General features: G+C 35.6%; 1 long non-coding RNA gene across 4 annotated transcripts; it reads right to left on the reverse strand.

Moving 5' to 3' along the window:
* Nucleotides 1-7,541: 7,541 nt before the first annotated feature.
* LOC144653682 (uncharacterized) lies at nt 7,542-23,118 on the reverse strand. Of its 4 annotated transcripts, none has more exons than XR_013570797.1 (3): nt 23,081-23,118; nt 10,706-10,757; nt 7,542-8,039 (listed from the first exon to the last, which is right to left on the reverse strand). It is a non-coding gene; the product is annotated as an uncharacterized LOC144653682 (long non-coding RNA). The 4 variants fall into 4 exon arrangements; XR_013570795.1 differs by lacking the exon at nt 23,081-23,118 and adding an exon at nt 15,752-15,868; XR_013570796.1 differs by lacking the exon at nt 23,081-23,118 and adding an exon at nt 10,964-11,071.
* Between the last annotated feature and the right edge of the window lie 637 nt (nt 23,119-23,755).

The following is a 23,755-nucleotide window of genomic DNA, read 5'->3' on the forward strand; positions in this document are numbered from 1 at the left end:
TTTTGCGAACAGAGTGAGAGTTAAAAGTATGGATTTTTATGTTTCAATTTTGCCGGTCATTTTGCCTTTTCCGAACGCGAAAAAAGATCGTCTTATTTTGTCTAAAATTAACGCCTTTGTAGCGGTAAACTGTTTGTTTCTACCTAATGACTAGAAAAAGTCAAATAATGATAGAAATCTGTGTGTACTACCTTTCGCGATATTCAGATTATTTTCGATTATTTCCGACGATCGCGCTCTTACTACGATTTTAAATTACATGCAGACATTACTTACAGCACTGGAGTTTTCTCGTTCACTTTGATCGTTAGAAATCTTTGCAGTAGATGGCCTTTGTTACTAGTAAACGCGCTGTAGAGAATGAAAAATGATCAGTGGTTTCCCAAATTATGTATCAACAGAATGACGCGGATCTGTCATAAACTGAAAAGTTGAAAAGAATTCTTAAACGACAGATTATAACCACACAGACATGCTGGCGCCAGAAAAGCTTGCAAACAGCCCTGGTTTTTGCATTTTTGAAGAGACAAAACAACTTCTGATGCTTAGAGTGCGCATAAAAAGTTGCGATCAAAGATCGCATCTTTTTTAAAGAAAATACCACCAAGTATGGATGACGAAGCAGATTTATACTGACTTTTTTCAGCGATTTTTTAAAATGTTTTAGCTGAAACGCAAGAAGAGAAAAGGTGAACGAAAGTTCCATTTGGTAAATTAGACTGAAACAGTGGCTGTCAGGTTAATGTGACATTTCAAGATTGAACTTTATATAAAATTGATTGAAAAAGCCACATGATTGAAAGACGCAAATGTGTGGTGATCATGAAGCCCACTGTTTACCCATTACTGCTCATGTAAATGGGAAAACGACTAATTATTTTAAATAACCACATTTCATATAGCATGAAATTGGTTTCTGAAACTATTTGCTATTTGGAAACTTAATTAACCGGTTATATTAAATAACCAAATATTGTCTCCCAAGGAATATGAGTGCCACAAAAATTCCGTAGTCTTCGTCCTAACCACCCTCTGTTTCCCGCTCCCACCGATAAAACTTTGGATTTGTAGAAACTCTTCTTCCTTGACTCATCTGTTACCGAAATAAGTAAAGCATTTGATAGCATTAGCAGGACTTCTAAAATATATTTTAACACGGTTCTCGGGACAATTAATACAAGTGGCAAAACTATGTACGAAAGAAAATATTTATCCTGTTCAATTTGGCCATTTGAGATCCAAAACAGAAAGTGCTACAAGTAACCGTTCGGTAAATATTGCGTATCTGCGAAGAACTTATTGTGGTATGTAACTTTCTCTTCCTCACACGGAGTTCCAAAACGCACCAAAGGCTAATTAAGTAAACGTACATTGTAGAAGAGGGCGGATAAAAGCAATTCAAAACAGGACATTCGAGGTGAGGCTTCAGGAAAAGCAACTGGACGGGTACTCATTTGAAACGAAGCCAAGGACCGGCCAAAGACCTTTTGTGTCGCCCGTGAACTAAACTGGCGCTTAAGAGATGGGTGAGTGAGTGTTCGCGAAAGCTCGTCCCTCCTTTGGGTTTTTGTTGCTAAGATACTTTGAATCAAGATACTTTGTAGAGGGTCTGAATGGTGTTTAGTGTTTAGTGTTATTTGCCCATAATTTTTAGTGTTTGCTGCTACATTGGCCAATTTTTAAATGTTTACTGTTTCTGGAGAAAATAGTGTTAAGTGTTTGGAGGGTTTTTAGTGAAAAATTTTAACATTGTAAATTCTTATCTGCTCTTCAAAAATCGGATAAAATCACTCATGAACTTAGAGAAAATTTCCAAATTTCTCCTCGGAAATCTTCGGTAGTCTTCGGAAATCTTCAGAACTGATCGGTAAACGTCGGAAAATGACCGAAAACTTCTTTAAATACTAAACAAATTAAAATTGGCCTATTTGGAATCGTTGTTATTTCTTTCTAAATAAAATTTACTGTTAGAGTGAAGTTTTTACTGTTAGTGTTAAAATGCCTAAAATTTTACTGTTTCATGTTACAGAGCCAAAAATTAAGTGTTTAGTGTTTCTTTGTACATGTATGCTTAAGAAACGAACATTTAAGATGCCCGTTCTTTCTGCTGACAAAAATCTATTCAAAACAGTGAAAACTAAAGACTGCCAAGTGGAGTCCGTTGAAAAGAAAAAAAAACAACATTTGCATGTTTGCATGCAAACAAACTCTCTGACCCGGGGGAGGGGGGGGGGGGGCGGACTCCCAAATAAAAGAGGCGGGGATGCTCGTCGAAAATTTTGAAAAGAACCCCTAAAAGAGACCAATCTGGGCGTGGTTCAAGCTTTTTTTTACTCCTAAAAGATACCAAAATATTAAAAATATAATTTATATTTGTATATTTCTCAACCTCGTCCCCAGGGCCTTCTCGGTAAATGGCAGTCGTTACGAGATGACCCTGGCCAAGGCTGATATAACGGCATCGCAGAGTGGTCTATTCTAACCTCAATCCTGATTGGTTCATGTAATCCAAAACAAATATGGCGGAGGGGTCTTTAAGCCATTTACAGCTGGAAAGGTAAGTCTTTTCCAATATATTTATAATTCTCAAGATTCAAATAATTCGGTAGAAGTAGAAGCGTTAAATTCACTTCATTGCGAACTTTTCGCTTTGCTGTTTTGACTGTTTTATAACTTAATATTCCTGCCGAAAGTAGAACGTACTGTCGGAAAGTAACATTCAAGATGAAAGAGTCATTTCGACACCGGGCTGCAGCTATGTAGATCTATGTACGAGATGCAAATCTAAAACGTAAAGGAATTTCTGCCCGTCGTAGACATAGTTGGACCTAAAGTGCTCGTGTTCTTTTTCGGAGGAAATTCGATTTCAATTTGTCGCGTTCGAACACATATCATCACCCATTCACTGTCTGCATTCTTCCGAATATGATATTGGTGCTTTTTAAGGGTCTGTTCTCATTATGAATTTTTTGTAGGTCCTTATACAAGTGGTGGACGTGTTTTAAATCATGCTCAAGTAGCGCTGGAGAAAATAGGTGACCAAAGGAGATAAATTAAGCGTGTTAATAAGAGATCTATTAAAATATTAATTAATTAATGTGAAGGATAAAAAAACTTTGGTCAATTTAATTTCTTTAAAAAATTAAAGTTGTATCGTGTACTGTTCTCAGAATATGTTGTCTCAGACTTGCTTGCTTTCCCTTTTACAGTTACCTCATGATCAGTAAAGGCTGATTGCAAACATGACAGACAGAGTATATTGAAATTTAAAAACAATTTGTAACAAAATATTTCTGATGAAACTTGAGGTATTTGAAAATGTGATCAAACACTTAAATGAGACTAAAAAAGAGAACAATCAGGAAAATAAAACTACAAAATATGTTCTTTGTGAGGTCATTTACCTATCTCACTGTCATAGTTTTGATTTGTCTTAAGGTTCCCTAAATGGATATTTTATAAGGAAAACCTTATCAGTGTACTGTTTTAACGTGGCTCATTGCACATCAAAACCTGAAAGCATTGTACTGTGGAAATGTTTGGGAAGTCATGTGTCACTTGGATGATGAAGCCCAGCCCTGTTTGCCCCAGCAGGGGTACTTAGGGTTTCAAGTGACGGGGATGATAGAAGGATTTTTTTTGGGTTTGACAGTTTCGGTTCCGGGATTTTTTTGGGTAGGAAAATTTGTAAGTATTTTTTTTTAATAAAAATAAGGGAATTTTTGGGTATTAAATACGAACTAAAGATGTGTGGTAGTGCTTTGGCTGCATAGTTCTGCAAATAAAGTACAAACTAAAGTACTTTTCTGTTGATTTTTGGGGGTTAATTTTTGGTCCAGGGATTTTTTTGGGCTTCTGTGGGAAGCCCTAGGGATTTTTTTGGGTCTTGATTTTTGTGCTCATTCGATCATCCCCGTCACTTGAAATCCTGAGTAGCCCCTGGGCTGTTTGCAGCCTTTAAAGCCTATGCTAGATAAGATGCAAAACATTTCTTCCTTTCACAAGATTTGTTTTTTTCCAAAAACTTTGCTGTGGCAGTGCATTGCTTTAACAGTTCATGCTTTTTTTTAATTTCAAGTATTATTTTCTAATCTTTTTCATGCCAGCAATAGCTACTTAAGGCCAAAATGGCTCTGATTTCTTTACCCTATCCCAGACAAAATTGGTTAAAACCCCTCCTCCACATACAGCAATACGCGCCTATGTAGAGCTTCAAATTAGATATTATGTACCACCTTCACTCTCTTGTGATAAAACAGGCAGCATTTTTTTGAAACTAACAGAACATGATCATCATAAAATTAATATTTACAAGGCTGAAAAGTGATTAAAGTCCACAGATGCCATCTACGCAAAAATCCATTTCACTCTCTTGAGTGATTAATTATTTGCACAGCACAATCTTTTTACAAGTATGGGATCACTGGAGGCCAAATGATCCAACAATGGCATTCAGAACTAACAAGTCTATTCTTATGTTTTAGAGCTCTTTTCATGGGGATAAACAGTGTCTGTGTGGACAGTCTCACAAATTTTAAAGATGACTGTTTTGAGTCAAAACAATTTTTTTGCTCCTGTTTAAAGAGTGTAGCTGGGGGTTGAGGCATGGGGCGCCCTTGACATCCCTCTGTGAGACAATTTAAGAAGCGAGCGTAAATTGTTTTTAGGTATTTTAAAACAGGAATTTTCTACACAATGCCATTTTGGAATTTATGACATTAATGTATTGCCCATTTGTTTCACGCAAAGAATGCATGCTTCCTAACAATACAGTGGAAACACACTGATGTCAAAAAGTCCAAAATGGCAACATGTGGGAAATGTAAAAGTGATCATCTTTTAGCATTTTGTATTCTGATAAAATGTTAAATCATCCTTCTCCTGTAAAATTTGTGATTTAGACTTTATTTCAAGCAACACAACATTAACTAGCCTGCCATATGTGGTCACAGGTGTAATCCCAAGTTCTACACCCTGTTTAAGTCTATTATGTGCATAACTATGTGCATAACATCTTTGAAATGAAAGTGTCAATATTTTAAACTGCTGTGGTAAAAAAGTTAAAACTAATTCCAGAAGATTACAGTTATGTGGGTTCACCTGTTTTGATGTACAAAATAGCCACTCAAGTGGATGTAAATATCTCAAAATTTCAGTTAGAACTTCACCTCATGTAAAAGTTTGTAAAACAAAGTGAAATTGGCCTCAACGAAGGTAAGCTTCAAACATGTATAAATTTGAGTTTAAGCTTTCAGGGGGAGCGATTGCAGAATACCCGGTCACTTCATTTACATGTGTCCGAATGCTTTAAAGAATGAGGCATAACACAACAGGCACTTTGTTATTCAATGAGATGCAAAAGAGTGGCCGGGTATATGGCCATAATATGGATATGGATATTTCATAATTTCAGTTACAACTTCACCTTATGTAAAAGTTTGTAGAACAGAGTGAACTTGGTCATATGAAAGCGACAATGTATGAGTTTAGTTAAAGCTTTTAGGGTCAAGGTTATGTGTATCACTGTAATAAGTTAGAATGAATTATAAAGCAGAAAAATTTGCCACCGAAATCGATTGATATGTTGATCATACATTTGTAGGGTATTAAGCACACATTTTGCCTCTTTACCTATAAGCAGCTAAGTTTTATTTTCTCTTGCACTCAATCAAAATACAGAAAGTAAATATATTAAGACTTAAATAACAGTACATAGACTACATAAGCTTACAGACTGTGTAACATTTAATTTTTTTGCTTTCCGTACCTTCCCGATTCTCATACCTCACGGTCTACATTCGAACACCTGGCGAAAATAACAGGGTTTTCAAAACAAGCGGGCAGCCGCCGGAGTTCCACCAGCTACTTGATTTTTGTCACCAGTTTAATGGTCGTAGCAATCAGCTTGTAAGAAACAAGCTTGGCTTGTCACAGTCGCCTACTCTTCCAGTTGCTGACGCCTACTTCAACATTTTGAAATCCCTGAAATAATATCTATGCTTTACGAAGTAATCACTGCCTCCTGCATGAAGTTTACGCCCTCAAACGCCGTCGAAGAGTCAATTCGAATTCAAACTGGACCGCCATTTTGTTTTGGCTTCTATGAAAAATCACGTGACAAAAATCTCCAAGATTTTTGGAGATTTTGTACCACGTGACCCAGCCTTTGCCAGGGTCTTCTCTCGACGAGCCGCCATTTTGAAAACTCGTCGCCGAGAAGGCCCTGGGGACGAGGTTGTATATTTCTTCGTGTTCAACCCTAAACGGGACCCTGACGGCTAAAAATATTGGCGTTTTTCCTGAAACATCCTTAGTGAGACTAAAACTCCGAAATTTACACCCATAAGTGAGACGACGAGCATCCCCGCCCCTTTCATATGAGAGTTCCCTCCCCCCCCCCCCCTTCTCTCAGGGCTCTCTGGAGAGGAACAGGGTAAAAGGGGCGACTGGAGACACAAAAGGCCGTTCTGTTCTGTCTTGTCTTTTCGTTTATTTGTCTAGCAACTTTGAACCTAGACGTGTTGAAGGCAAGATGGGGCGTATTGAGCCTAAATCTGAGAGCGTCTTGAGGCCTTGCATTGAAGTACGACTGGTAGGGCGTATCTCATTCAGAGGCTGATTCACCCCCATACCCTTCGCATCCAGATCGCAGTATAGTGACGCGATTGTTTTAATTCATTGTATCAGATGCATTCCGTACCAGTACCAGTTTTGCCCTGGCCAGACAAACCCAGACCATGCGCCTTCTCATTTATGGTCTTACGGCCCCTGTTTACTTTCTACAGTAGGCTAGTTCGCTTTCTTTTGTGTTTTTTTGTTTGTTTAAAAAGACAGATCATCTTTATTTCTAAACGGACAATTCATCAGCCATATTACTACTATAGCTAAAGCTATTTTTTCATAGTGTATGCGTGGTAATGGAACATTGGGTTTATTCCCAGAGTCCTTTTGGATATATGCAGTTTCTCGTTTTTCAAATCTTTCTATCGTTTTATATTAGTATTTTGATCGGATGTAAGGACAAATTTAAAAATTAGCAGTCAAGAGGACAACTGCCATTTTTGGCAAATCTTTTTTGATTTCGAGCTTCCGAAGATTTCCGATTCTATTATCGAGCCAAATCATTGCACTAACACTGACAAGCACGTGCACTCTGGTGTCCTCTGAAAATTGTCATACCAGCATGACACTTTCGTCATGCTGCTTAGCAACCAGTGTACCGAAAACCGCGGGCTCAGCTCGAGACGAAATTTTGCCCTTGTTTTTACTTGCACTTTTGTGATTAATAGCCACTCCTAATAAGGCCAATCTTTACTTAATTTTAGGATCGCTACTTATAAAATAATTCTCTGGTTCTGTTAAAATGAAATAACAAATCTTTGGAACGTTGGTTAAAAGTAAGCCGGCATTTATAGCCCGGGAACTGAAAACGAGGAAAAAGACAGATTCCGAAATCAGTTAACGTAGGTATTGAAATTTAGTTTAATATCTCTAAATAGGGCCCTTACGTACACAAAAAAATCAAGAAATTATATCAATGATACAGATAAGCTCAGCATTTATTCACAATAAAACAAGATTACTTGCTTTTCTCGGTTTCTTCATCTTTTGTAACAGTTGTTCACGTTTTCTTATATAAGACCATTGAAAGGTACTCTTCACACAAACTTAACAACTTTTACATCAATAACTTAAACACACTGTTAATGTAAAAAAAATATCAAGTTCTTTTTAACGAGAAAACAAATGAAAATATTGTAAATTCAGGGCTGATGTGGATCGCAGGTCTACTCTTCTTCGTCGTAGTCTTGGAAAAACCTTGACATGATTTCTCTCTTTCTAAAGCATCCATTTGCACACCTTGAAAAAGGGTTTATGCAATTCGAGTCGCAGTTGGCTGCGTTACTACACTTTGCAGTGTTAAACAAACAGCGGCTCTGTGTGGTTTGGCAGCCGATTAGGCATCTGTTTTCAGCAGCAGCTTTAACATCCACCGACATCGCCATAAGAACAACGAAGACCAAAATTAATCCTTTCATCTGCAATGAGAAAATACAACTAAAATCACGACAAGAGCACGACCATTGCAAGAGCTAGAGTACGAGTAACGTAATAGGACAGGGTCAGGAAAAGAGTAAGAGTGAGAGTTAGGGTAAGGGATAGGGTTAGGGTTAGGTTAAGGGTCAGAAAAAGGGGAAGGGTATATAAGGGGTAATGGTTAGGGTAAGGGTAAGGAAAAGGGGTCAGAGTAAACGTAAGGGTAGGAGTAAGAGTGAGAATGGTAATGATCTACCCCCTGTAACAATACTGTTTTTTTTTTCTTAATAACGAGCGTTATTACATCCTTCACAAGGCAGCTCTCGAAAATTCAAGTAAAAGGAAATGGGCCTTACACCGCAGCTCGCTACTTTTGGCTCGAAATACTGCATGCCGTAAGAATCGAGAGTATTTGAAGCTATCTAATATGTCTTTGTCGATGATTTTCATGCCATGTGGTCAATGTGGTGATTTTGTAAGGAAAAGAGATTATCGGGAGTGGTGACATTCCTGGGGCTCCCCCAGGGGTTTCAGGGAACAAGGGAACGCGGCCATTAATGGGGCTATGTCGCGGTCGGTATTTTAGGTAATTATTTTTATTTTTGTTATTTAAGAGCTCTTAACTTAAAATTGGCAGAGCAAAAGTATTTTACTGGCAAAATCACGGCCACATAACAAACAAGGATTATTTTGAGCATTGTAAATGAAACTTTCATACAAACTGAGATAAACTTGAAAAAAGTCGGGCCGACGTTTTTCAAGTTTCCCCCGAACGCAATCCGTTTTAAATCTTCGCGAATTTTGCCCATCCTTGCCCCTTTTTGGCCTTTCTGTGTGTTTTTTTTTTTTTTTTAGTTTTTCTACAGTTTTAAACCGTTATTGCCTAAAATTACGTGACATGGCCCCTTTAACGTTTTGGTTGCTTGGGAAAAAAAGGAATACAAAACTGGGAGCACGGGAACAAAAACATATTTCAGGGAACAGGGAAACGCGGACCCCCTGGGAAGCACTCATTTCTGACCCCTGCATGTTGGTGGGGGTAGGCTTTTATAGATTGTGCTCCTAAAAGTGGCATATTATGCTACTAGCAGTGCTCAAAATTTTGCCAAATTATGCAAAAATTATGCCAGAATTCCCAAATTATGCTTCTGATTTCCGAAATTATGCTCACAAAATGACGTAGATTCTATACATAGAGGTGCGCAATAACGACACCAAATTATGATGTTTTTTAAATAAACTGTTGTTGTAAATTTATTTGTGTTTATGGCAGTTTATCACGGCCGTCAGCTGTCCAAATTAGCTGCTCGCATCTCTAAACCGTTTGTAAAATGCCTCCAACGACTTAACAATCACAATTGTATAGCTAAAACACGCATTGCAAGAACAAACTACCTAAATTTCATTTATTTCTGTAGAAAGTACACCATATTTACTACATTTTATGAATTTATGCTCCAAAAAGTGCTAAAAATTGCTAATTATGCCGTGGCAGTGCTCGTTTCACAAATTATGCTTTTTAGCTCCAATTATGCCAAAAATTATGCTAGCACAATCTATAAAAGCCTAGGTGGGGGATATATAAACAAGAAATATTCAATTTCGTGATAACGCAAAATCTATAACCAAACTGTTAAATGTATTCGGCAGCTAATGGGCAAACCACAATGAAGATTAAATATTCAAGGCATCAATAATAAATTTTAATGCAGAGAAATAGCTTGACTTCCTGCTGATAATCTGTATAGATGAGATCTGAATATTTCAACCAATCGTACGAGTTTATCAGATGATTGGAATAAATAATATAATCACCCAAACAAAAACTCCAAGTGGAAGTGTCACTTTGCGAATTTTCCCTTCGAGGGTTTATATTTTTCTCGCGGCAGATATTAGAATTAATACTCTCATTGAGGCGATCATTCGCACAAAGGAAATTTACAGTAATGAAATGATACCTTAAATGCAGGAAAATCGTTGTTTCCTCAATCAGGGCAACCAATGCAGAGCGAGGGCACAAATGAGTAAATGTTCTGTTACTTTATAAATTAACAGACGTAATAAGAGGTGCCAGCTATGAATTTTAACAATAAAGTAATTTTGATCCAAGACCAAAATTCAAGTTTTTTTAATGGAAATATCAATTATTCAAGACTCAACATTCGACGAAAATAATATTTAAACGCAGTTGTTTCGGGTTTGTAACAAAAGAGCAAAAAAAGGATTTGACATAAAAAAATAATATGATATTTTTTAAACGAAATGTATACTCGTTTTTCCGTTAAGTTTTTTTTTCTGGCCGTTTTTCTCTTTTTAGTAGATGGTGGCTTTAGAAATATTCACTTAAAACTGATGTATTTGAAGATTTGATGTCATCATGCAGGGTTGTTCCGGAGGCGTTTATAGAAGATTGTTTTCATTTTTCATTTAATTCGAAATAATAAAAAAAGAATCATCTGAAATTTTTACTTGTAGGCATATGGTTATTATTATTATGACGCAGAATCTGGAATCTGGAAATACAGTAGTTTAGGTCGATAACCTTAACGATATTTTTAAAAGCGTTTCATGCAATGGTAGCAATTAAAAGATCAGTGGTATTCAAGCAAGGCGACAAAAACAAACCAAGTTTGCCAAGGACTCCTAGAGAGACCACAACTACACCTACCTCCATTGGTTTCTTTGTATCCTGTTAAGAGTTCAGCAGATTCAGACCTTTTCTGAAAACAAGAGGGAAAAGTTTTGTTAGCTTCAAGCTTCGGAAAGGCCAAGAATCAGGTTCCTTACGAGCACCATTTCTCGGGTTCAAACCAAAGTGCAAAAACCGATACTGATTTTGATTTTAAAATAATAATAATAATAAACTCAAAAGTGAAATATAAGGCAAACGTAACAATGTTCACCCTTGTAGAAACTTCCAACGTACATAGGCTATAAGAAGGACCTTGCTTTGGTTCCGTCTGTTGACCTCAAGAAAATCTACACAAACAGATGCGAAGTCAACTCCTTATAAGCCCGCCGACTCCCACTCTGGCTAATTTGCATGCATTGTTTTTCATTATGAATGTGTCTCCCCAATTTGGCTTTACTTCACGATAGTTGAAAGATTTTGGCACTGATAAACGAATGCCAAGGAAAATATTACTGTTAATGACTTCTCACAGGCGTAGGTGGATTTCAATGTTATCTAATAATAGTGGTCATAAGTGCGTGTGCCAACTGGTTGCGTTCACTCGATTGCGATAACACATTTTTGCACCCAATTTGAATTTCACAGCTTTGGAACAATTGCAGTAGCTATATTGAAAATTGGCTTTGGCAGCTTTTATTCTATTAACGTAATTTCCAAGGCAGTCTTCTTCCTGTTACAGAATTAGCGTTTATTAACAGAAATACTAGTGATTCGTGTCGCGAGGTTCAGTGACTTTATAAAATTCGTGATCCATACGATTATTTCGTAAATTCTAACGCACGTAAAACAAGCGTACGCATTTTTATGCGTCGTTGTTTTTTATACGGAACGCAACATGTCCGATGAATATCATAGCAGAAAAGTAGTCAACATCATGTTTATTATTACTATTTTCTTTGTAATAATAGACATAAAACTCTAAAATTGATTTTGAGTCAAACCATATCGTGACTTTAAAATCAGCAGTAGATAATGGAAGAATTATATAAAAACCGCATAGGGAAAAACGACTTGTGAACTTTCTCAAGCACGCTTGCAAAGTAATGGAATAGTAAATTATGGCTAATGGATTACTCACGATAATGAGAAGTGTAAAGCAGTAAATGTAGTATAAGTACAAGGAAGCTTTTAACAATTTAATTGTTCGACCTTTCGTCTAAACCATAAACTTAAATTGAAACAAGGCAGGAAGGGAGAACATTTTCTTTTTAACTTTAACGGACCAATATAAATCAACATAAGATTAGCACTTTTCTTCACAAAATGAAACAATTCTGAAAGCAAAATTTTTATTAATATAGAGAAATGAGAACAATAGGAATTGGGTCCAATACGCTGTTTAGCTTAGATTTACATTTCCAGACTTATTCAGCGAAATTGTTTGTGTGATTGCGTGAGCTGATAGCGATTCAAAGTTGGAGATTATGGAATTGTTAGTCTTTTTTGCACGAATACTACATCACGGAAAAACGTCTCATACTTCAGTCTTAAAAGAAGAGTTGCTTGCCACTCCCAGATCATGTTTTGTGACAGAGGTCAACTTTCTTATTGCAAGACCTAAGCTCTTTGCAGTTCCCAGCTGTTCAGTGCCGCTAGCAGATGGAGGAAGAGGACCAATTCGGTTACTGGCTTTATATTTAGATTTATTTCCGTCTACTGATCTTAGAAATGCATTGTCCCTGTTTGGTTTTTGTTGTTGTTGTTGTTGTTTTCGTTTTCAACAGTAGCAAGGAGACGGAACTCAGATATTTTTCTTGTCCAACGCTCGTGTCATGTTGAACGATTATTCATTAAGGGAAGATTAATATTTAGATTGCTTCTTAGCCCACCAGCCTTGAGGCTGTTAACTTTCAGTTTCAATGCAACACTTACAGAAGGTCCTACAATTTTTTCATTGTCCAATTTTCGATTGAAGAATTTTGTTCGTAAAAGCCTAACGCAATCAAGGTGTGAATGCCAAATTGCTACTTAATAAGAATTTGAAATAAGTAGGATCTGTTAAAAGGCGGATTCTATAAAATAAAAGTACTGTATTAGCTGCCTTTGATCACACCGAATACTTACACAAGCTTTTACTTTAACTTCCGGTACAAAAGCAACTTTTGCAATATGCATATACACCTTGCATAATGACACTTCTTTAATTATGAATAATGTTGGTGGATCAAATGCAAGGCTGTTGGCGGGAGATGTTACGTAGTCTGAATATATTTTTGTGGAAAATAAACATGGTGAAAAATCCGAGATAACAGGGTTTTCATCTCCCGTTTTCACGTGAAAGCATAAAAATTAAAAAATAAAACCTTTTATTTAAACAACGTTTATATTCAAAACAATTTTTAAGGAAATTAGATGTACCGTCATCAGCTTTATCTACAGAAAAAAATAGTGTACATGAAATTTCATTTAATATAAAATTGTTGTCAAAATACGAAAACAAAATAGTGGTGCATTTCGAAAATAAAGTCAACAATTTTCTTTCTACATGTGTCGCTGCAAGACTTGAAACGCAACCAAATGTAGTGAAACTAAATTTTAGAATTATTTTAGAGCTCAGCTATTCGTTACATGGTATATCGAGTAGCTCATGTTTAGTGATCAGTTTCAAAATTCTTAGAAAAATAAAAAAAAAAGAATTAAAATGAAATGTGGACAAAAATGAGGTTGCTATATAAGTCCCAAACATTCATACGGTTTCATTAAAGGAAATTATTGTTTTGATGCTTTTTAAAGAAAATTATATGTGTTGAGTGTAGGTAAGTTTTCAATATCAAATAAAGGAACTCAGTATGATGCAATTATTCAATACGATAAATTAAATAATACAATATAAGATAAAACAATGTAACACAACATAAAAACATAAAATCTAAGTAATATGGGCAAGGATCCTAGAGGAATGCCACACCTTCATATTTATAATGTATTATATTTCCTCGGCAAGTGTAATAAAGCAAAGGAAGCCAAAAATTGGGTCTCTGTTACAAGAGATGATAATTGACCTGTTTTGTACTGCTCATTTTTGACGTTGCTTGTATTATTCATATAAAATCTTTTTGTTTGTCTTCTTGCCAGAGCTTGCGCAAAAATGAAATAAACTTCATTCCTGTAATTTTTCACAACAAATAACACTTGTAAATGAATAGGTTTAGAAACGCCCAAAACTTTTTTCCCGCCCTTAAGTTCGTATGTTTCGATAAACTAATGCTCCAACCTCATTTATGGAAATTGCTCCAAATGAAATAAGATATTATCAAGAACAATTATTTTCTTGTATATTCGAATAAAATTATTTGTTCTTGAAGTGAATTAAATTTGTATATCCCTATGCCTTAAAAACGTCTATGTTTACTTAAAAATCCTGAGTTTGCAATATCCTGAAAGTAGGTTATGCATTTGATAAAGGAACAAAACATGTCGTTGCGCAATAACATTCTCAGAATAAGTATCTATTCATCTTTGTAATTTTCTTTTTCTTTTAATGAAGCAGTATTGTTTAGGAGCACTGTTTCATCACTTACATCTTATTTGCATTCTGGTTGCAATTAAGAAAGAAAACTGTGAGAAGATTTTCTTTTTTTAATAGTAGATGTATTTTTCATATTCAAGTCAGTTTGCGGTTCCCAAATAAACAAAAAAGCGAAAGGTATACTGTCATATCTATCAGGTAAAGTCGAAAAGTTATTTGAAAGAGAAAAAGGAGGAAAAGTGATTTAGAGATTTTAATTACTTTGGAAAAAAATATCACTAGTTTTCATTGACGATTGGATAAAAATACAAAGAATCCACAATAGTATTGAAAAAAATATATACAAAAATGTACAAAATATACAATAAAATTTGCAGCGTTTCCGTCATCCGTACATTTTCAAATGAGAAACATTAAAATTTTTCATTTGCGGCTGTTGCATTTTACGACTTTAACAGAAGAACAATTTAATTTAAACCTGTATTTTTCAAAATAACGTATAATTTGTAGCATAGTGTTGATGTATTTTTAAGGTGGTTCTTGTCAATATGATGATGATGGCATAAATTTTCCGGCTAAATTGCTTGAAAACCATTACCATGCTTAGATCGACGAGAAAACCTTTTACCTATTTTGTATCGACGAAAATGGAAAATGGACCTTACTTTTTACTACTTTACACAAATACAGATTAATCTACGTGTTCTTTTTGAAATTACAGAATAGTATTTTCTGTTATTCGAAAAAGTGAAAATATGTGAAAAATCTCGTTATATCGGTTCGACCAAAAAACTGTAACACTTCTAAACAACAAGTAAACTGTTAGGAGTGTTGTAAAAGGAAAAGTGATTTTATTTAAAGTTTTTAGTTTTAAGCTTATTTGTTTCAGCTGATTGTTTTGACAAAATCAGAAAGGGGCCATCGACAAACAAATATACACTGAATTCTTCGGACACTATTGCCGTATTGATTCACAGTAAATCTGTCTTGTTCCACATATTGGTATGAGGCACTATACTGTAAATAAACTGCTCTATGTCGGGTTGATCGAGCACGAAATCCGCCAAACAAGATTAATAAAGTTAAATTCACTTGTTGAGACATTTTTCCCCTCCCACAACGTTTTACTACCATAAGCAGAGAATCAGGAGTAAAAATGTTCGACTGAAAAAAGAAAATTACAATTATGTTCGTACGTGCGCTGTCGTACACATGTAATGGTACACGAACACACGTTATTTTTTTATTTTTTTAAAAATTATCAATATAACTTTCAGGAAAAAGAAATACTAGTCTACTAGTCCCCTCGTGAAAAACTTAAGGCGTTTTTTTCTTGTTTTAGCAAAGAAAGCGAATTTGGTATGTGTTTAATCGTTGACAATTCTTAGTTTCCGAAGACGATTACAGAAGTTATTCACACAGTTATACGGTCGAACACTCCCCGAAAAGTCAAACGCGTAAAATTCACCCAGTTAGCTCAACTAGAATAGTGATATCCCCTAAATCACCACCCCTTTTGTCTTTTGACACGAAAGAAGTAAAAAATTACTCACCGGAGGTTTTCTGGAGTAAATGTTACAAGCGAGGCACTCGAGTGTGTTGATACAAACGTGCTCAATGCTGCTTTATCTTTTGAATATATACTGTTTATTACTAATTTGCATTGAATACCTCATGGGATTCTCGCGGCAGGTGAGAATATTGAGCGCTGATTATTACAACAAGATCCGGATGGCACCAACCCATTTCATCGCTTTCCTTTTACATGTTAAACATTTTATTTATTTCATGCGTGGAACACAAGAGTGCGTATTTACATGATGGCAAAATTAATTAAACGACCAATGATCGAAAGTGACAGCATTTTCCGAGCCTGCTTCACTGCTCGGAAGTGCGAGCAAATCGTGTAGGATTTCTCTTGAAAAACAGTCAACACAAAAAGCAATAATTTGATAAATTTAAAGTAAGCTTTGTTTTACAAGGAAGGAAGAAATTCATTTTTTTGTAAAGTTTTTCTTTCGGTAAAATGCGGTCAATAAGGACGTTCGTTCCCGCACACATTCACGTAAGCGCCCCCATTTATTTACTTTAGCTAAACTTATTTATTCTCAGGCATAGCGTTCGGTAAACCATGAAAAAATTCCGCGAGCCGCATACGACATTGTTGAGTAAACGCTGTCAGCCATATCTACCGCAGAGAAGTCACCTGTCATGAGAAAATCACCCAAAACCTTCTCTCATTGAGTATTAAGAAAATCATTAAAAAAAGAGCGCTTGTCGTATGACTCCTTGCTCTCGAATTCGTCATAATCGCACCCATACAATAAGGCTCGTTAGAAAGCTTTCAGCCAATGTGACAACACTTTTATGGGTTAGCAGTTTGCGGTGAGTTTATAATTAGGAGCTGCGACGAAAAGCTATTACAAAAAGTATTGAGTTAAATGAAGCAACGCAAACCCATTGTTCTATTATTTAATCATATCGCCTGTAATGTCCACTTGTTTAGATATGCAAGTATAAATCTTCTTTGATGACTTTCGGCTTTGGCTGGTTCTCTTTCTCGATGATGGTTTTAGGTTAGTGGTAAAGCAGGTGTCTCAGTATAAACGTTCTTGTGTCAGGGAGAGAGGAAGTATTAAATTATGCCGCATAGTGTTACCAATAAATCACAATAAATGTCTTGTTTTTTGAATGCAGCAGTGAACATCTATTATATAAAATAGTCTTAATGCGTTTTTCCGTTTTTTGAAGATCTTTATTCGTGTCTACAAGATTAAACGGACTTTAGACAGAGAAGGATGACGAATCTTAATCAATGGATTTGCTAAATACTATTTTTCTACCAATGTAATGAAAAACCGCCCACATCCAGCCAACGTTAGAAAAATTCGGGAATGTTAGGGGCATTCATTTCTGTTAAAATAAATGTGTGATATCATGCAGGGAATCTCACAGTGAATCGTCTGGAAAGACAAAATATTGCCCGCGAGAAATTTCTCGAAATATTTTTATTCCGTGTGCATGCTAACAGATATTTTATCTGTATGCTTATAAAAATTTCTAAAAATACAGGAAATGTATTCGTGTTTAATGCTTTTGTTTTTGAAATATCAGGATTCGTGTAAGTGAAAATATCCTTTCTGGCCAGTGAAATATTGATTTCGCAATTCAAATTTCGCATAAGGTAACTGCTTCGTAGATAAGATAATTATTGGGACTTTTTTAATTTCTAATTTAAAAAAATAAGTCTTTATCATTTTTATCCACATTTGAAATGGATTTCGAACTGTTCTTTTTCTTGTTTAATTCGTACAGTTTTTGTCAAAAAAACTTAAAGTTCATTTGTTACACGAATCATCGAAAATGCCACCGTCTGATAAAACATGAAGAGAAGCCGAAGATGATGCAAAATTAATTCACATAGATTGTAGATCTCGATACGTTGTCTACACCTATATTCTGAAATATCCATCTGTGTCAACTTTACTGCACAGAGAAAGCTCAGTTGAAGTGTACATTGTTATCTATTGCACCAATAAAATGTGTTTATGGCCACAAATTCTTGACATTTGTAATTTCCTGTATGAAAATATTACAACAGGTTTTCTTTTGTTTGTTACGGAGGGATTTCCACAAGCCGATATCTTAAATTCAAATATTGTGTGCGACGGTAACCTTATCTCCCAAAGATTAAGAATTTTCCATTTTTGCAAATAAATCCATACATTTAGAAACATATTTGTAAAAGATATTTACTTTTTGTTTCATTTTTTGATCTTCCAAACAAAATTTCACTAATAAGAGATGTCAAGAACTAATAAAAAAGAACAATAGAACTTGTGCAGGTAAAATATTACACCTTTTGTTAAAACATAATAACAACTTGTATTTGTCAAATGAAAGGGGTACTCTTAATTAAGTTTGACACGAGACATGATCGATTACTTTAGTTGTCATTTTCGTCTTTGGCAAAGGTATTTCTCTGAAAGAGGTAGCTCTCATTCTGGGCATTTCTTTAATCACAGTAGGGGCAAATCGGCTTCGAGTGTTACTCAAAACATATCTAGTGTTCATCAATTATGCTAATATCAATTTTATTCTCTTGATACTGGTATTGCTTCAATTCTTGCATTCTCTATTTTTGTTAATACCCAGGGTTTACTTTATCTAGTTTTAAAATGATTGCATTGAAAAGATGTCAATAAATTTTCTTCACACTCAGTTTAACTGTTAACTAATTCGTAAGCGTTCAAAATTATCAATTATTTAGCAATATCTTTTTTATTTCTTTTCTACTCATAATTGCAGAATTCTGAAGTGATAACACTTGACGCAGAACCAGCTATTTGCTAACTAGGGAGCCCATAATTTATTGTTCTACCACGAAAAATATCAAAATATAGTCATTCCCACTCCAGAGTCAATAACGCTCTTGATTTTGATCTCAAACATGCCTCTTAGTAAATTTTAACTCTCCTAATGATTCTTTTCAGTTTTGAGTTCTTCAGCCCAGCAATGCAAAAAAAATTGTTTTTCAAAAGTGCATTTAACGAATCGTACTTATTTTTTAATTAAAATGGATTGAACATGTTAAACCCACGACTGGAGATAATAAAACCTGAAGATAAATGATTATTTTTTTTTAGTAAGACATTTTCACCGACGTTTACTTAATGTTAAATGGCGGCAGTTTTTCAGTGGTCTCTAAAAGTGTAAAGAGAGGAATAATATATGAGATTTAATAACTTTTTAAAATCTTGGGGCACTTTTGTCTTGAAATAAAAAAGTACAAATCATACAGTTCTCTTAAAAACGCAAACTGATTTTACACCATAAAAAAATTTGACGCCTATATTTTCCTTCTTAAACCGAAGAACACGCCTTAGCTTTCGAGAAAAATTTCGCTATTATCGTTTTAGTACTTCTATGCCGCCTGCTACAATATTTTAAGTGCAAATTTAGTAATTAAATTCAAACAGAATGTTGCATCCCAACCGAATATCTTGAAGATAAGGCCTCCAAAACTAATACTGGATACCGCAGAGCAGAGTTGTTGTTTTTGCAAAGTTACTTTTTTGAAGTACCGCCTTTGTTTTTTCCTATTTAATTTACGTTTTACAAAAACCGCTCATTATTCACATAAGTTTGCAAAAACCTCTGATGGAAAGATACTAGATAGAATTTCCTGAAAAAATTGAGTAGCATCGTAGCATGTGAAACACCTTATATTATTATATTTGCCACACAGTTGTTGATAGCTAAACATTCAATGGCATTCTGCAAGGCGTAGGCGATGCAACGATACCACATCTTAAGGAATCGTCTGGAATTACAAAAAATCGGTCAGATGCACTCGCTCACATCCAAAAGGTCGGATATAGGTCGACTGTCTCATCCTTTATGCATCTAAAGCATGTGGCTTGTTTCGAACATCAATACATGGTCCCCTTCTAAGAAATATGTCAAAACAAAAACCGGGTTTGATTGTATATAGGAATAAATACAAAGAAAGTCTATAAAGAGGTATGAATTGAATGATCCGATATTATATATATCATGATTTGTGGAAACAGGAAAGAGCTGTGGTTGTATTTTGTTTGGTTTTCTGGGTTTCAAAAAATCAAGATATCAGTGTAAAAGCATGGTGATATTTGCCGCAATATTTCAACGCAAAGATGTATACAAACTGAGGCATCTGTGACAAACTGAATGATAATTACATGATATATTGACAAAAATAAACCTTCGGTGCCAGGACAATATGGTAGGCTAGTTCGTCATGGAAGCGTTCCTTTCAGTAAAAAAAAAAAAAAAATCTGCTCCTACAGCAATAGCGATAGATTTTATAAGTTTACCGATATTTCATATAAAACTGTTATAATCGCACTTGTATTGCTTGAAACGATTTCGCTTTTATCATAGATGCAAAGTATGGATAGCTTATTTAAGGGGTGTCGAATGGTAAATGCGAGACTTTGCGAGACGGCGAGACTGATATCTTTTCCGCAAGCCCAAGACCTTTTTAGCCTTGCAAAAGAAATCGAGACTTCAAGAGAGCAGGCGTCAAAGAAAAATTTAAGACGATGAGACTGGGCCCTGAAATTTGGCAAAAATTTTGCGAGACACGCATTTGTGAAGGACCATTCACCACCACTTATTTAGCGTACATACGTTGGCTCTGTACGTTTTCCTCAGTTGCCCTGAGAAAGGTTTTTTGAAATAAAACTGAAATATCGGCAAAAGCAATTCTATTGTTTTTTTGGATTTCGTTAAATGTCTTTCTGGAAAAGGCGATTGGTTCGTGGATGTTTTTTGAATATGATACCCATCTTGTCCAGCATAGTTGATGCACAAAAATATGTCGATTCCTTAACACAAAATAAAATCTTAACAAGAAATGCACTTTAATACAATATCCAAATAAAATGAAGCAAAGGGAAGGATGACAACTGGCATGAAACTTTTGCACTAAAGAAAACGCGCAGGAGTGGTAAATGATCATGCTGAGCAAGATATATGACGCAACATGTTAACCGCCGCCATTTTAAACACAACAAAACTTTTTACCTTTCCAATCGTTGCATCGCACACCGTCGAAATTCGTTTTTTTTTTTAGCAATATTATTTTACTGTATTTATTGTTAAGAAAAAAAAAACAAGAATATACTAAACAATGAAAAGCCTCTATTCAAATTATATGAAGCTAAGGCTTTGTTAAGAACTGGCATGAAAATTTTGCACTGAAGAAAACGCGCAAAAGTGGTGAATGATCATCTTGAGCTAGATATATGACGCAACATGTTAACCGCCGCCATTTTGAACACAACGACATTTTATACCTTTCCATTCGTTGCACTTCACCGTCGCAATTCTGTGTTTCTTGCTATCAAATAATGGATAGCAATTTATTTTACTGTATTAATTGTTAAGAGAAAAAAACAAGAATATTTCAAATAATATGAAGATGGGTAGAAAACTTTGTACTATCAAGTTGCAATGCATGCAACGCATGCTGCAAGGCATATTCTCTAAACGTTTAGTAAAAAATACATAGATATGCTTCTAATTAATGAATTCATATTCTGCTTTCCTGACTCTGTCTTAATCTTAATAACTATCCTTGTTCCCTTTAATTTAGGACTATTAGATATTTTACCCTCAGTAAACTGTTATTTCGATACTTTTATTTGATGGTAATTTTGGTAAACTCGATAGTCTCGGGAAAAAAGGGGGGAGGTGTTGTTAGAAGGGGGTGGGGTGGAGATTCAAATAATAATTCGGTTAAGGGAACAAGTGGGGAGGGAGGGAGATAATCTCCACTGGGTTAATCAGGGTGTGTCACAAGATTTATATCAAAGACATATACAGAACTGGACATCGCCACATGCATGCTGAAAAGTTGCCTTTTTTGTTATATCCAAGGACGGATCCAGGATTGTTCACGGGAAAAGGCTGTTAGTAAATATCTTGTTTACTTTTTTACTATTATTTTAGTTCCAGGTTTTTTATGGGGGGGGGGGGGGGGTTTAGCAAATATTTCAACTTCATTTCGGCTAAAGTTATCAACAACTTTTACACCTTACCCAGTGCTATTGTCCTTATTTTCTGTTTTAATTTGTTTATTTTTATTATTTTGTGGATCAAGAGGGTGGCTAGCCACCCAAACCAAGGCTCCCACTGGACCCGCCCCTGGTACCTTTTGCCAATCTCCTTTTCACCTCTGGATACTTACAAAATTCTACGCGTAATTAGTGCGCGCATATCAGGAAAAATGGCGGCTTTTTTACTGATTGGCTCGAGAAAGATAAATCGTCGTTTTCTTGTAAACGAGTATGGTGATCTCTCAATTTGTTCTCTTTATCTGAGTCTAGGGGCGAAAGGTAAGTGTGTGTTGCTAGGCGAAAACTCTTTGGGAATTTCTTCTTTTATTTAGTTGCAGCTGCACCATTCTGATGAAGCAGAATTCGCGGGGATACTGAACGCAAAACAATCTTGATCGAGTAACTAGTCGTATCTATGTTAATTTTCCCGGCATAGGGGCATGTCGCTATCGACTTCACAGGCCCTGAGGCAAATAAAGAGCCGACAGGCGCACCGCAAATTAACATATCGTTGCTTTTGAAATCGTATGTTTTCTCATTAAATGTGTGCATCACTCTAATAGTTAATATGCCCCATCTTTCATGAATAGTTCATTTAGCTCTTTCTATTTAAAAAAAAATAACAACTTGAATATAAAACTTTTATACGGATGTACCAAGATGTGGCTGCCTTTGAATCTATACCATTCTATTTCCAAAGTAATTCACTGCCTACTGTAACGAGTTAAGAAAGGATAGAACGATTACCGTTATGTAAAAACAGGCAAAACCTACATCTTTGCAAAAACTGACCATATCAACCTATCGCACTTTCTGAAGTAAAAAAGTTATTGATTGTGCAAGGATATTCAGTAAAAAGGCGAAGATATTATATGCATTTTCGTAAGGGCGTAAGGAGCAGTAAAGACAGGGTTGCTTCTAGATCTAACCTGAGATCATGCCCTCCCTCCCTCCCTGCCTACCCTACTTATCACTCCGGGGAAGGAGGGCATTTTATTTTCCGTTCCTTCAGAAAAAAGAACGCCTGATCGAAGGTTATGCTGCTCCGTTCCAGTAAAACGGCCAGCAGAATCTGGTCGTATTACTTACTTCGAGGATTCAGTTCGAGAGTGAAATTGCAGTTTTTGACTAAGGAAAGGAAACCACTTGTGATCCCAGTTGTCGGGATGTTCGAGAAATAAGTCTCGAGAAATCGTGATTTCACTATTATAAACTTTCCCACTCTTACCTATTAATGTTAAAACAATGTTTTAGGGGGAAAAAGTAGTGAAACATACTTACGTAAAGAGGGTGTGTGTACTTGAGCACTCACAAGCCGCACCAACTGACCGACGAAAGTAAAATCTTATATATTTTTCAGTTAATGGATAAATGCTCAATGAGGAGGCGTCAGAAATGGACCGGTCATATTTAATTAGATAATGGAATATATTGAACAGAATACCTTTATCAATTCACTTATATAATCAAGATTATGGTCGTTCACAAATGGAATGACTTTTTCCAAACTGTTTTATCAACAATTTGATTAATTGTAATTAGTTTAATTGAAACCTCCTTTCCCACAGCTACCGCGTAAGTGGTCGTATAGTTCCTCTGACGAAGTCAAAAAGTGGCGATTTTCGGAAGATGTCCTAAAAATTAAAACGACTGGTTGACAATACGGATGAGCGGAAGATTTTAGTGAAAAATTCCAAGATCTCGTACAAGAGTGTGATGAGGGAGCAACTATATCACAACAAAGTGCGATATATAATTTGTTTGTACAGCTTCTGATTCATTTAGTTTTCAAACGAGCCTAAGGCACTTCTCTAGTGAAAACAAAATACAGCCTCTAGCTGTTTATTTTCCACCCAGTAATGGCTGAACACTATAAAAAATGAAACAAAACAAAAACAAGTCGGAAAACAAAATCGGTATTCGGAAAACAGAAGTCGGTAAAATCACTTTATGGAG

Source organism: Oculina patagonica, chromosome 5, assembly GCF_052425735.1.
Source record: "Oculina patagonica isolate OP01 chromosome 5, crgOcupat, whole genome shotgun sequence".
NCBI lineage: Eukaryota > Metazoa > Cnidaria > Anthozoa > Scleractinia > Oculinidae > Oculina > Oculina patagonica.